At 51.3% G+C, this 12,628-nt stretch overlaps 1 long non-coding RNA gene across 1 annotated transcript; it reads right to left on the reverse strand.

Annotated features, from left to right (window-relative positions):
- Positions 1-174: 174 nt before the first annotated feature.
- LOC112202524 lies at positions 175-1,271 on the reverse strand. The gene is made up of 3 exons (XR_005799118.1): positions 1,156-1,271; positions 944-1,068; positions 175-441 (listed from the first exon to the last, which is right to left on the reverse strand). It is a non-coding gene; the product is annotated as an uncharacterized LOC112202524 (long non-coding RNA).
- Between the last annotated feature and the right edge of the window lie 11,357 nt (positions 1,272-12,628).

A 12,628-nucleotide genomic window follows, 5' to 3' on the forward strand; every position in this document is an offset into this window, starting at 1 on the left:
TGCTTTGCACGCCGTAAATTTTTATTTAAGGCATGCTTTGCACGCCATAAAACTTAGTTTAAGGCATATTTTGCCCGCAGTAAATTTAATTTTTTTTAAATTAAAAAAAAAAAATCAATTCTCTATTGTTCCAATATCACCCAAAAGTTTTATAAATAAGAAGAATAACAAATATGTCTAATTCTTTGCTTGTTGAAAACAACCTTCACTTATATAAAAAGTTGAGTAGTATACAAACAAATGTTGTGAAGCAATCACAAATGAAGCTTATAGCAAAACCAATAAAAAAAATGAACCTAAGGTACATAGGGGTGGATTGCCTCAACACAGCACATTCCACTTGAAAGACATCTTGTTTCTTAAGAGACCAGCTTCACTTTGGATCTTCATGATAAATTTCAACACTTACAGATGCTTCTTGTGTCCCCATTGAAGTTGGAACTGGGCAATATTGAATAAGACATTAATAAATAGATGGTCACAAGTCTGCTAAGTTATCAACACATACATCCTAGAATGAAGATAAATTCCTAGAATTTACAGAACCAACAAGTGCTATTGGTAAGTGTCAAAACTTCTAAGTAGAGTTCATCAGAGTTTAAGGATACAGCTAATGCCTAGACACCAAACAGAAACCATGTAAGTAAAATCCTCAAATGGACTAATGAACAAGCATAGAAAACTACTTTTCATTTTCTTTAGTACAGTAACTACATTGAAAGGTGAAATAGTATACCTTCCTATCCTTCCAATGTAATCATCTATACAGATTAATAAATGAAAAGATGAAACATGGTTGCTTCATTCATATAATGGAGAGATTTTTTTGGGGTTTCTAATGAGTTAACAGCTCTACTAAGAGTCTTAGATTTTTTTTTTTTTTTTTTCTAAGTTCATAATTAAAAGCTTTACCAAGCAAGTCTTAGCTTAGAAGCCTAGATACCTGAAAACGATATCTGCTGTACCAAGTTCCAAAGGTAAGTCATTCCCCTCTAAAAGTGTCATTCCCCTTTACATCATTTAGCATTCCAGATTTCAGCATTTTATCATATAGCTCCTTCACAGCCTCTACACTTAACAGAAACAGAGATTACTTCCACCTGAACGTAAACAACAATATTGAGCAATATACGCCAATTCAAAGCTACAATATACCACATTCTACATGGTGTCTCTGAAGTCTAAACTCAATGGTGCACAAGAACAAGTAGATGGTTGCAATACACTATATTTCCTGGAAATAATTTCATGGTTATTGGCCAAAGCATCAAGTTCTGTAGAGAAAAAAATTATCAAATAATTATTTCTCCTTAACTCCGTTATCTCAGGTGTTACGTCAAACACCTTCCCAGTGAGTCGGGTTTGATTCCTTCCAATGATCTCAAGGCTGTAGCTTGTGACTGTAGTAAAAGTATTTGTCATTCTACACCCAAATTCACACACCCCTTTTAAAATAAACCCATCCATAAGAGTGTTTTAATATACACCCAAACCAATTAATTATGTTTATTCAAAATAAAAAAACCTATTAAATAGGATAAATATTAAAACTCAATGTTGTTAAGAATTACTGAAGCTGCTACTATCAAATTCCCCATTCACCTATTAAATAGGATTAATAGTCAAAATCATCTAGAAAATATTATGGAGTTTGATTGACGTTATTGTTGGTATTACCTTCACTTTAGGTTTTTATCAGTACTTAATTTTAGGTGTTTACATTAATCTCATTATTATCATATAATGATGAATTTTTGGTATGTTTCTTCCTATATATAGAAGCTAGTGAATTCATTCGTCATTTTTTCTTTGTGTACATACATGTCCATTTGCAAGCATAATTAGCTATAATGAGCCACGCTCATGGTACCACCAGGGGTACCAACGCCCACCATATGAGTGACTGGCGTAAAGACAGTTAGCCGGGTTACCGCCTGAGCCCCGGATCAACCCCAAAGCACCGCCAACGCGCCGCCACGCGCCGTGTCAAGATGGCATCAGAAGCTACTGAAACTGGGAACTGAAGCACATCAGTCCCACATCGAAAACAAAGAGAAGATCATCCTCTTCCTCACCTATAAAAGGTTCTCTCCTCTCTCCTCATTTATTACGCATTCAATACTTACCTACTGTTACTTTGTCAACATAAATACATTGACTAACTTAGGCATCGGAGAGTTGAAGACCGCCCGGCGCGGTCTCCCTCTGACGCCCATTGTATTTTATTTGACAGATAACGGGAACCACTCACAACAAAGGTATCGATCCGCCCGCCGGATCAGCGTTAACTAAAGTTCAGCTACCGCTAGACTTTTAGACATTAACATTGGCGCCGTCTGTGGGAATCCTTGAACAGAAGGTCATCCCATCACAATTACCATGACTAACGGTAGCGGGGGAAATATCGGGGAGCAGGCAGACCAGTCCGCCGTTCCCCAACCCACCCGCCCAGCGGTAAGCATCAACCGCGCACTATTCAACACCCCGGTCAACCCAGGCGGTGAAACAAATCCAAGCAGCAGCCGTCCCCCAGGTCAGGACCTCACCGCCTTGTATGAGCTGGCGCTGGCGGACCTCCACAAAGCAAACAGAGAGCGCGAGCAGGAACGCAAGGAGAAGGCGGAGGCCCAAAACCAAGTGGCCACGCTGATGACACGTTTCGACGAGCTAAGGCGAACGCTAGACGCAAACGCCAACCCTGCACGAAGTGAGCAGTCACACAGCACCAGACACAGCCGGCCTACCGCTGGTATAGGACCCATCGTGCAAATGCAGGTACCGCTAAGCCCACCTGAGCTGGCAGGAATGGGACCACCCCCTATCCCACAACTGCCGGAGCAGGAGGCGGAGTCATCGCTGCGCACCCACCACTCGAGGACTAGAACAAGGACTGAGGGTAATCTACCCATTCCCGGGCGGGGGTTCGCTCCGCGGAACGCCCGAGCGGGCCCCGCTGGCGACGTAACCACCCAAATTTTGGAGAGGATGCAGCAGTTAGAACGGAGATTAATCCTGGCGGAGGCAGGCACCCCGGCGCCAGCCCCAAACCCACTCTTCGCGGCCAGGCCAGGCCCATTCACCGCTACAATTTTGCAAGCCGTCAGACCAGCGTTTGCAAAGACCCCAAAAATGTCACATTATAGCGGTAAGACCTATCCCTTCGTCCACATGGACACGTTCAAGAAGGTCACCAACAACAAGGGATTTGATGACGCCACCCTGTGCCACTTGTTCAGCGAAACGCTGGATAGTGAGGCAATGAGTTGGTTTTTCGAGTGTCCGCCAGGGTCCGTCGACTCATTCCACGCATTATCTCATGCTTTCCTCTCTCGATTCATCTTGTTGTCCGCCGGTCATCACAACACGAGCCAGTTGTTTGGCGTCAGGCAGGGAGGGGACGAATCATTGAAGGCATTCGTCACAAGATGGCGAGCGGCAGCATCTCAGTGCCGCGATCTCGACAAAACAATGGCTTCGGCGGCTTTCAAGCAGGGACTCCTCAAGGGACCATTCCTCTATCACCTCAACTACAATCATCCAAATGCGGCGTACGATCACCTTATGAGTGAGGCGGTCATTCATGCCCAGGCAGAGTTTATCACATATGGAGAAACCCCACCACCACCAGCAACACCAACAAAGTCATCTCAACCCTCCTCCAGCCATCAAGAGACCGCCAGCAAAGCCCCCACTGCACCGCCAGCTGACAAGAAGAGGGAGTGGCAGCAGGGCGGTTACCAAAGCAAGAGGCAGAAAGACAACCACTACAAGGGCAACCGCCAATCCCATGGGGACAATCGCAACAAGCAGACGGAATCCTCTCAGCGGTATGCAGTGTTCACCGTCCTCACAGCCTCGTACGAGGAGATTTACAATCAGTGCAAGGATCAGATACCACCGCCACCCTCACCGAAATTCCCCAAAAAGGGTAAGCCAAGAAACACCGGCATGTGGTGCAAATACCACGAGGACAGCGGCCACAATACCAACAGTTGCAACGCTCTCAAAACAACCATTGAGACCCTATACCGTGACGGCAAGATGGATCAGTTCAAGGTGCGCCAACCGCCACCTGTGATTGCCAACATTGAGCCACTGGGCCGCATCAACACCATCGACGGCGGGGCTCCAATCACCAACATGTCTCACAGGGCAAGAAAGCGTTACGCACGCGCCAATCACCCAAAGGAAGTCTGTAACATCCGCTACGAGAGATCCACCAAACTCCCAAAGTCTGGTTGGGAGCCCATCACCTTCTCAGAGGAGGAGGAGCGCGGAGTACATCTACCCCATGACGACCCATTCCTGATCGATGCCATTCTCGACAGATGGTCGGTAGGAAGAATCTTGGTGGATAGCGGATCTGCTGTCAATGTCATATTCAGCGGTTGTTACAACAACCTTAAGCGGAACAAGAAACTACTACAAGACCATGAGCCATTGCTTAGCTTCTCCGGCGATATCACTCAGCCGCTGGGTTCTGACTACATGCGGTTAACCATCGGCTCCAGTCCATGTATGGCGGAGGTACATACCGAATTTATAATTGTGGACTGTTTCAGTTCGTATAACGCCATCATAGGACGGCCGGCACTCAACAAGCTCAAATGCATCATCGCCGGATACATGCTTCTCATGAAGTTCCCCACACCCAACGGCACGGGCTGTGTCAGGGGAAGTCAGCAACTGGCACGAGAATGCTACTCTACCACCATTGCGCGGTCAACCCGCCGCCACGAAATCCTAACGGTAGGAAATCAGGCACCGCCACCAGATATCTTCGAGGATCCTAGGGATGAGGAGGAGAAATACGTGAGGAAGGAACCGGTCAATCCGGAAACATCGTTGAAGGTCATCAGCATCTCTGACGAGCACCCAGAGCGGACAGTCCGCATAGGAGCTCAGCTAGACCCAGAAGTGGCCGCAGAACTCACTCAATTCCTGCGGGACAACGCCGCCGTTTTCGCATGGTCATATGCGGACATGCCAGGTATCTCTCCCGAAATCATCACACACAAACTAACCATTAAGCCATCCTTCCATCCCATCAAGCAGAGGCGAAGGGCCTTCGACGAGGAGAAATACCGCGCCATAGGAGAAGAGGTCGCCAAACTCCAGGGCATTGGATTCATCCGCCAGGTAATCTATCCCCAATGGATCTCCAACCTGGTCATGGTCAAGAAGCCTAGCGGCAAGTGGCGGATGTGTGTCGACTTCAAAAATCTCAACAAGGCGTGCCCAAAGGACAGTTTCCCTCTCCCACGCATTGATCAGCTGGTTGACGCAACCGCCGGACATGAACTCCTCAGCATGATGGACGCTTTCTCCGGCTACAATCAGATCAAGATGCATCCCAGCGATCAGGAGTGCACCACCTTCACCACCGACAAGGGCCTCTACTGCTACAATGTTATGCCTTTCGGTCTGAAGAACGCCGGTGCAACTTATCAGCGGCTGATGAATGCTATGTTCGCTGAACATTTGGGCAAGATAATCGAGGTCTACGTGGACGACATGTTGGTCAAGAGTATAAAGGCCAGCGGACACGTGGCAAACCTCAAGATCATAGTTACCATCCTCCTGGCCTATGGCATGCGCCTCAACCCAGAAAAATGCTTCTTTGGCGTCACCGCCAGCAAATTTCTGGGTTATATCGTCAGTGAACGAGGCATCGAGGCTAACCCGGACAAGGTGCAGGCCATACTCGACCTGGCAGACCCTGAGTATAAGGTACACGTCCAGTGCCTCCAAGGCAAGTTAACCGCCCTTTCTCGATTCATCTCCAGGCTCACTGACAGGTGTGCCCCATTTTTCAAACTCCTCAAAACAACTCACAAGAAAGTCATCAACTGGAACCCAGAATGTCAGACGGCGTTTCAGGGCTTGAAGGATTATCTGGCGGCAGTCCCACTACTCTCTATCCCTGTGCAGGGAGAGACACTGTTCATATACCTAGCGGTATCGGTATCAGCGGTGAGTTGCGCCATTGTCCGGCGGGAGGGACAGGACGAGCTCCCAGTTTTCTACGCCGGCAGGGGCATGAACGGGGCAGAAACAAGGTATCCACCCTTAGAGCAGCTAGCTCTTGCACTCATCGTTGCCGCCAGGCGCCTCCGCCAGTATTTTCAAGCGCACACAATCCATGTGCTGACCAATCAGCCACTGAGACAGGTGATGCAGAACCCTGAACATTCAGGGCGCCTCAGCAAGTGGGCCATCGAGCTCAGTGAATTTGACATAGACTACAAGCCAAGAACCGCCATGAAGGGTCAGGCGGTAGCGGACTTCATCGCCGAGCTCACTGAGCGTCAGCCCAGTCCCAGTACGGAGAATGAGCCCGGGACGGAAATGGTCACCGCTAAGGAGCCAGCTCCCCTACAATCAGATTGGAACCTGCATGTGGACGACTCCGCCAGCGCCAAGGCCAGCGGCGCCGGAGTCATCCTCACAGGCCCTGGGGGGCTGAATGTGGAATACGCACTAAAATTCAACTTCAAAGCCTCCAACAATATGGCGGAATACGAAGCACTCATTGCCAGCCTACTCCTCGCCATCGATTCAGGGGCTGACAGCGTCAACATCTTCAGTGATTCCCAGTTGGTCGTTAACCAGGTCAATGACAGCTTCCAGGCCAAGGACCAACAGTTAGCGGCATACTTGGGGTACGTTAAGACACTCCTCAAGAAATTCAAATTTCATAACATCACACAAATCCCCAGGGAAAAGAACGCCAAGGCTGATTCACTGGCAAGGCTGGCAACCGCCCAGCCACATCAGAGTCCAGCGGACACAAGAGTGGAATGTCTTGACAAGCCAAGTATCACAAAAACCCTGGCGGAGATCTTCAACATTGAGGTCAATACCAGCTGGATGGACGAAGTCATTGAGTACAAGCTCAACGGCACATTGCCGGACGACAAAGTTAAGGCGCGACAACTCCAGCGGAGGGCAACCCGCTACAACATCCAGAACGGCAAGCTGTACCGCCAGGGATTCACCCATCCCAACCTCCGCTGCCTAACCCCAGAGGAGGGAAAGGTCGTTCTGGCAGCAATTCATAGCGGAGAATGCGGAAACCATTCAGGCGCCAGATCCTTAGCCAATCGCACAATGCGACAAGGCTATTTTTGGCCTACTCTCGGCGACGATGCCCGCCTGGTATCAAGATCATGCCACAAGTGCCAACAATTTGCTGACATCCCGCATGCACCGGCGGAACCACTATCGGTCATCGTCGCTCCATGGATCCACTCAACTTGGGGCCTGGATCTGATGGGAAAATTTCAAACCGCCAAGGGCCAGTTCAAGTACATCATAGTGGCTATCGACTACGACAGCAAATGGATAGAGGCGGAACCACTAACAGCAATAACTACCGCCAAGGTAATTCACTTCCTCTGGAAGAACATCTACTGCCGTTACGGTGTCCCACACACGATAATCACCGACAATGGCACACAATTCAACAACAAGGAGCTCATCTCTTTCACCGCCAACTTGGGTACTAAGATGAGTTTTGCATCTGTCGCCCACCCCCAGACCAACGGTCAGGTCGAAGCAGCAAACAAGATAATCAAAAAGCTGCTGAAGAAAAAACTCGACAAGGCAAAGGGTCTATGGGCGGCGAAACTCCCGGAAGTTCTATGGGCCATCAGAACAACCCCAACTTCCGCAACTGGTGAAACTCCTTTTTGCATGATGTTCGGAACGGAGGCTGTCCTGCCTATTGAGGTCTCTCAACCTACCGCCAGAGTCGAGGGCTACCACCCAGAGACCAACACTGACGGCATCAACCTGGACAAGGACCTCCTGGAGGAAAAGCGACACAAGGCCCACCTATGCAACCTGCAAAACAAGCAGCGGGTATCGCGTTTCTACAACGCCAGAGTCAAGGCCCGGAACCTCCAACTGGGGGACTGGGTAATGAAGGAAGTCATTCCACCGCCAACAAAGCTTCGCCCAACTTGGGAAGGTCCATACAAAATTGTGGAAATCGTTAGCCCAGGCACCTTCTACTTAATGGACAAGGATGGCGTCACAACGACCCACCCTTGGAATACCGAACACCTTCGGTATTATTACAAATAGTCATGCCGCTACCCAAGAGCATCTTGACTTAGCTAAATTTTTGTTCAATATTTAGCTAAGGGAAGCTACCCAACGGGTACTACCCCTCTTTTGTAAACGCTGATCAGTCAGCTATCAATGAAACGAGGAATTATTCAAACCATTGTTACCAAGTCTAGCACTGAGGGCAACTGGCAACGCCAGGAATCGTCAGCGGACCACGTCCGCTACGTGGTGCACTTGGACCAATTTTAATTCCTTTAATGTTTCATTGCTTGGCAAAAGAAAAATCTCTACGTCAAAACTCTAGCGGTACAAACACATCATGACAAACGTCAAACTCTGAAATTTCATTTCAGGGCTGGGACTCCCCACCCAAAATAGTTCATTATTACAATGTCAAAAAAAAAAAAAAAAAAAAACCTATGGAAGTCTCAGCTAGCTTCAGCGGTTGTCTTCGGCTTCTCCGGCTTCAACTGGCGGCGGCACGACCGATCGGCTCGCCTGATCGGACCCTCGAGCTGTCGGACTGGGAGTCTCCATTGTACCATCCGCCCGAGTGTGTGCCTCCAGAAATCCGGCACGTGACACCTCCGACGGGGTCTGCTGGGGAGTCTGCTGGGACCTTTCTGGCGGATGGGAGCCACTTTCCCCGCTGCCCGAATGAGTACCCGCCGCAGGGGGAGGCACGACTTCTGTCTCCGGCGGGACACCTTCGACCACCGGCACGTCGGGCTGTGACGCCTTTACAAAGTCAATGGCGCCCTTCCGCGTCAACATGTCTATATTGGCCCGGGCCCCAGACTTCGCCGCTTCGGTCAATGTCTTTTTATACTCCGCCGACATCTTGAACGCTTCAATGGCGGCGGCCGCAGAAGAACTCTGTTCATTTTTCAGGCGGTTCACCTCCCCGTCCAGCCGCTGCATCTCACCCAGTCTGGCGGCAGACTCCCGCTGCACAATAATGAGCTTCTTATCTTTAGCGGCTATCCGCTCCTGCAGCAATGCGATCTCCTGCTCCAACTGGGAGACGCGTTCATTCCTCTCCAGGTCCCGCCTTATGGCCGCATTAAGCTTGCCGCGGGCGTCCGCATAGTCACACTCCGCCTTGACCAGCCCCCGCTCGGCCTCCGCCAATCTCTCCTTGGCCTCCGCCAACTCCCTCTGGAGACCTCCGATCTCTCCCCTGAGCTCTTCCTCAATCCGGGGCTGCTTAGACGCCGCCTCGAACATATCATGTAACCCCGCAGATATTTGACCAAACGCCGAGCTGAAGGGCGATTGGTCAATTGCCGTCGGGCGCGATATGCCCGCCAGACCCCCGAACCCCAGCCGCTCGCACAGATGGAAAAGGAATGCCCGCTCCCCTTCTGTCATGAATGGCGCATACTCGGCAAAGGAGTCCAGATCACTGACGGCTGCTGCCTCTCCCTCCCCCACTGCAACCTTCGACGCAGCTTGTCGAGCCTTCTTTTGTTGGCGGACTCCGATCACCACCTCTTCTTCCTCTTCCTCGACGGGGGAGTCAGGCTGCCGGTGTTTTTTCTCCAGCGCCCGTTGTGTCCCAGCAGCGGTCCTCGTCACCCGCACCGGCGGCTCACCCCGGGACTCGGTGGCAGTCTCCGTCGGCTGCACCGTCTTCTTTTGAGGACCGCGCCGGGTGGTAGGCATCCTCTCCCGCGGCCTTGTACCAACAATCCCCCTCTCCCCGCCGCCCGCTTGGGTATCCGCCTGCACTACCGGCAGGCCATCCTCACCCAGATGGGAGTGGTGCGGCATCGGCAGCTCCACCGCAACCTCGGACTGGCTCAGCACCAGCGTCTCCGGGTTCACCACCGTCTGCTGGGCCGCCAGCCCTCGGCATACATAGCCTCCAGAAAATTTTCTATCTCGGCACGATCCATTGCTTTTTCGAAAGCGTCGCGACTAGATTTGTTACCGGGCGGGGTTTCTGAAAAGAAAACCACAAACACCCGTCAGTCCGGATCACTTACAAAAAAAAAAAAAAAAAAGAGGTGTGGCGGAATTGCTCTCACCAATAGAGCGAGTTAGCCCCAGGTCGACCAGCAATTCCCAACCGGTCAGAAGACGGAAGTCAAGCAAATTGCGGTTCCGCCAGCAGCCGCGGATCCTCGCCACCCGACACTCCTCTTCGCGCGTCAAAATGTACCTTAGTCCCGCTGCACAAACACAATAATCATTAGCAAAAACCGCAGGTTTGCAAAAGTTTGAACCCGCCAGTTAGTTTTAGCGGAAACCAGTTGCCAACCTCGGATGGGCTGGAATTCCGACTTAGTCTTAAACGTCGGCCCCTCCACATTCGACCTGGTGTGGTACTCCCAGCCATCTGTGGCGACGCAGAAGGTCCCCCGCCAGTAGGACATTGAGTCCCTCAGATTCTCAATCAACTTGGGCGCTCCCTGGCGGCGGCTCAGGTTCACGCACCCTCGGCAACCTCGGCGCTTCACATATACTAGCTCGTAGAAGTGAAGCACTTCCGCCACGGTAGGCCCCTCGCACCCCGACAAGCGCCACAAGGAGTTCATCGCCAACATCAACCGCCACATGTTGGGACAGATCTGCCCAAAGGCAAGGCCAAACTCGCACACAAGAATTTGGAGATTGGGCACTAGCGGGAATGTCACTCCTTGGCGGAATATGGCCTCGTGCACGGCTGCACATCCCGCTGGGAGCATCGAGGCCTTCTCATCCGCTGTCGGGGGGCGCAGCTTCACCGAGCCCGGCAACCGGAACGTCCGCTTCATCCGGTTAACAGCGGCGGCATCCATCCGCCCACCTGCCTCGTCGACGGCGGTGCCATCTGAGAGGTACCAAGCCGACTCGACGTTTTGGCCCGGCGCTTCCCCTTCGCCAGCGGAGCCGCTAGCAGCACTATTGCTCGCCAAGCGCTCGTCGCGCCTAGCAACCTCACCCGCCCTAGAGCTCTCTGGACGCGAACCACGATCCATAGCTATTTCCCAGGGGATGGTCCGAAGTGGCTCAACTTCAAGCGGTTCTGGCAGTGAGGTTCCTGCATGGGCAGACGGACGCAACGAGTCAATAAAGGTCATATCCGCCACGCTGAACGACACGTCAGACCCGGAATCCTCACTGCTCGAAATATCTATGACGTTGGCCATCCCAAACCCTAAAACCCACATCAGTTAGCACAAATACAGATCTAACCTACTCTCACATCAGATACAGCCAAAGATGCCAAGAACAACTACCCACAAAAATACCAAAACAAAAACAACCGCACGCTCAACCCAGATTAGACCGTCTAGCAAAACCCAAAACCCCAACTTTCTGTCAAACACCATAACCTCCCTCAAATCTCTCCCTACACCCTCCGAGAACAACACAGAAGCAATATCATACCATTAACAGAAATACCAAAACCCAGAAACCACCATTGCAGATTCAATGAAACAGGAAGAGGATCCGAAATACCAACCTCACGTCGAAGACTTTGGAGTGCAGCTCGTCTTCACTGACAGATTTCGTCCCCTCCAGTCCGACTACTCCACGCAAACCCGGGGATCTCCTTCGCAATTCGCAGACGAACAAGGCTCGAAGCAGGCAACTCAGATTTGAAGATTTTCCAGAAATGTCGAAACTCGCTCAGTTCCCCCCTTTTTATGTCAACATCAAGTAATCCTGAGCCGTCCGCTACAAAACGACATCACGTACCAACCGTACACGTGTCCCACGTCTTCACTAACTCCCTGGATTAGCCGAGGCGTCGCCTCGGTTACGAAATCCATCATTACTCGCATTAATGACGAGAAGACGGCTAGGCTTAGGAGACAAGCCCCCAGACGCTAACCCTCTGAGAGTTAGCCACGTGTCAACCGTCATCATTCTTTAGCTTCCAAGGGAAGTCACCACCTGACAAGTAAACCCCCAACCATGGCAAGTCTCCGCTGAGCGAAAACCCCGCTCAGCGGATCCATCCTCACTTACATCTCCCAAGTGACGGAGTCTCCGCTGAGCGAAACCCCGCCAGCGGATCCTCACTTGCATCTCCCAAGTGACGGAGTCTCCGCTGAGCGAAACCCCGCCAGCGGATCCTCACTTGTCATCTCCCAAGTGACGGAGTCTCCGCTGAGCGAAACCCCGCCAGCGGATCCTCACTTGCATCTCCCAAGTGACGGAGTCTCCGCTGAGCGAAACCCCGCCAGCGGATCCTCACTTGCATCTTCCAAGTGACGGAGTCTCCGCTGAGCGAAACCCCGCCAGCGGAGCTTCTCTCCTCATTTGGTAAACGGGGCGTCCTCCGCTACACAGCGCACCGCTAGCTGACCCCCTTTCTCATCTGACAAGTTGCGTACTTTATTCAGCGCAACACCGCTCAATAAAATACCACCAAGCACGTCTACTTGACGCTGCTTCCTGCTACATCTAGCGGGGGGACTTCCGCCAGCGGCGGATCCCGAGGCCACGCCTCTCTGACAACGCCGCCACGCGGGGTTACGGTCAGAATGTCCCTACGGGACACGGGGACTAGTCAACAGTCTACGACAGCCCTGATCAGGTACGTTGACCCCCGTCACCTGGG

The sequence above is a fragment of the Rosa chinensis genome, chromosome 5 (assembly GCF_002994745.2).
Source record: "Rosa chinensis cultivar Old Blush chromosome 5, RchiOBHm-V2, whole genome shotgun sequence".
Classification (NCBI taxonomy): domain Eukaryota; kingdom Viridiplantae; phylum Streptophyta; class Magnoliopsida; order Rosales; family Rosaceae; genus Rosa; species Rosa chinensis.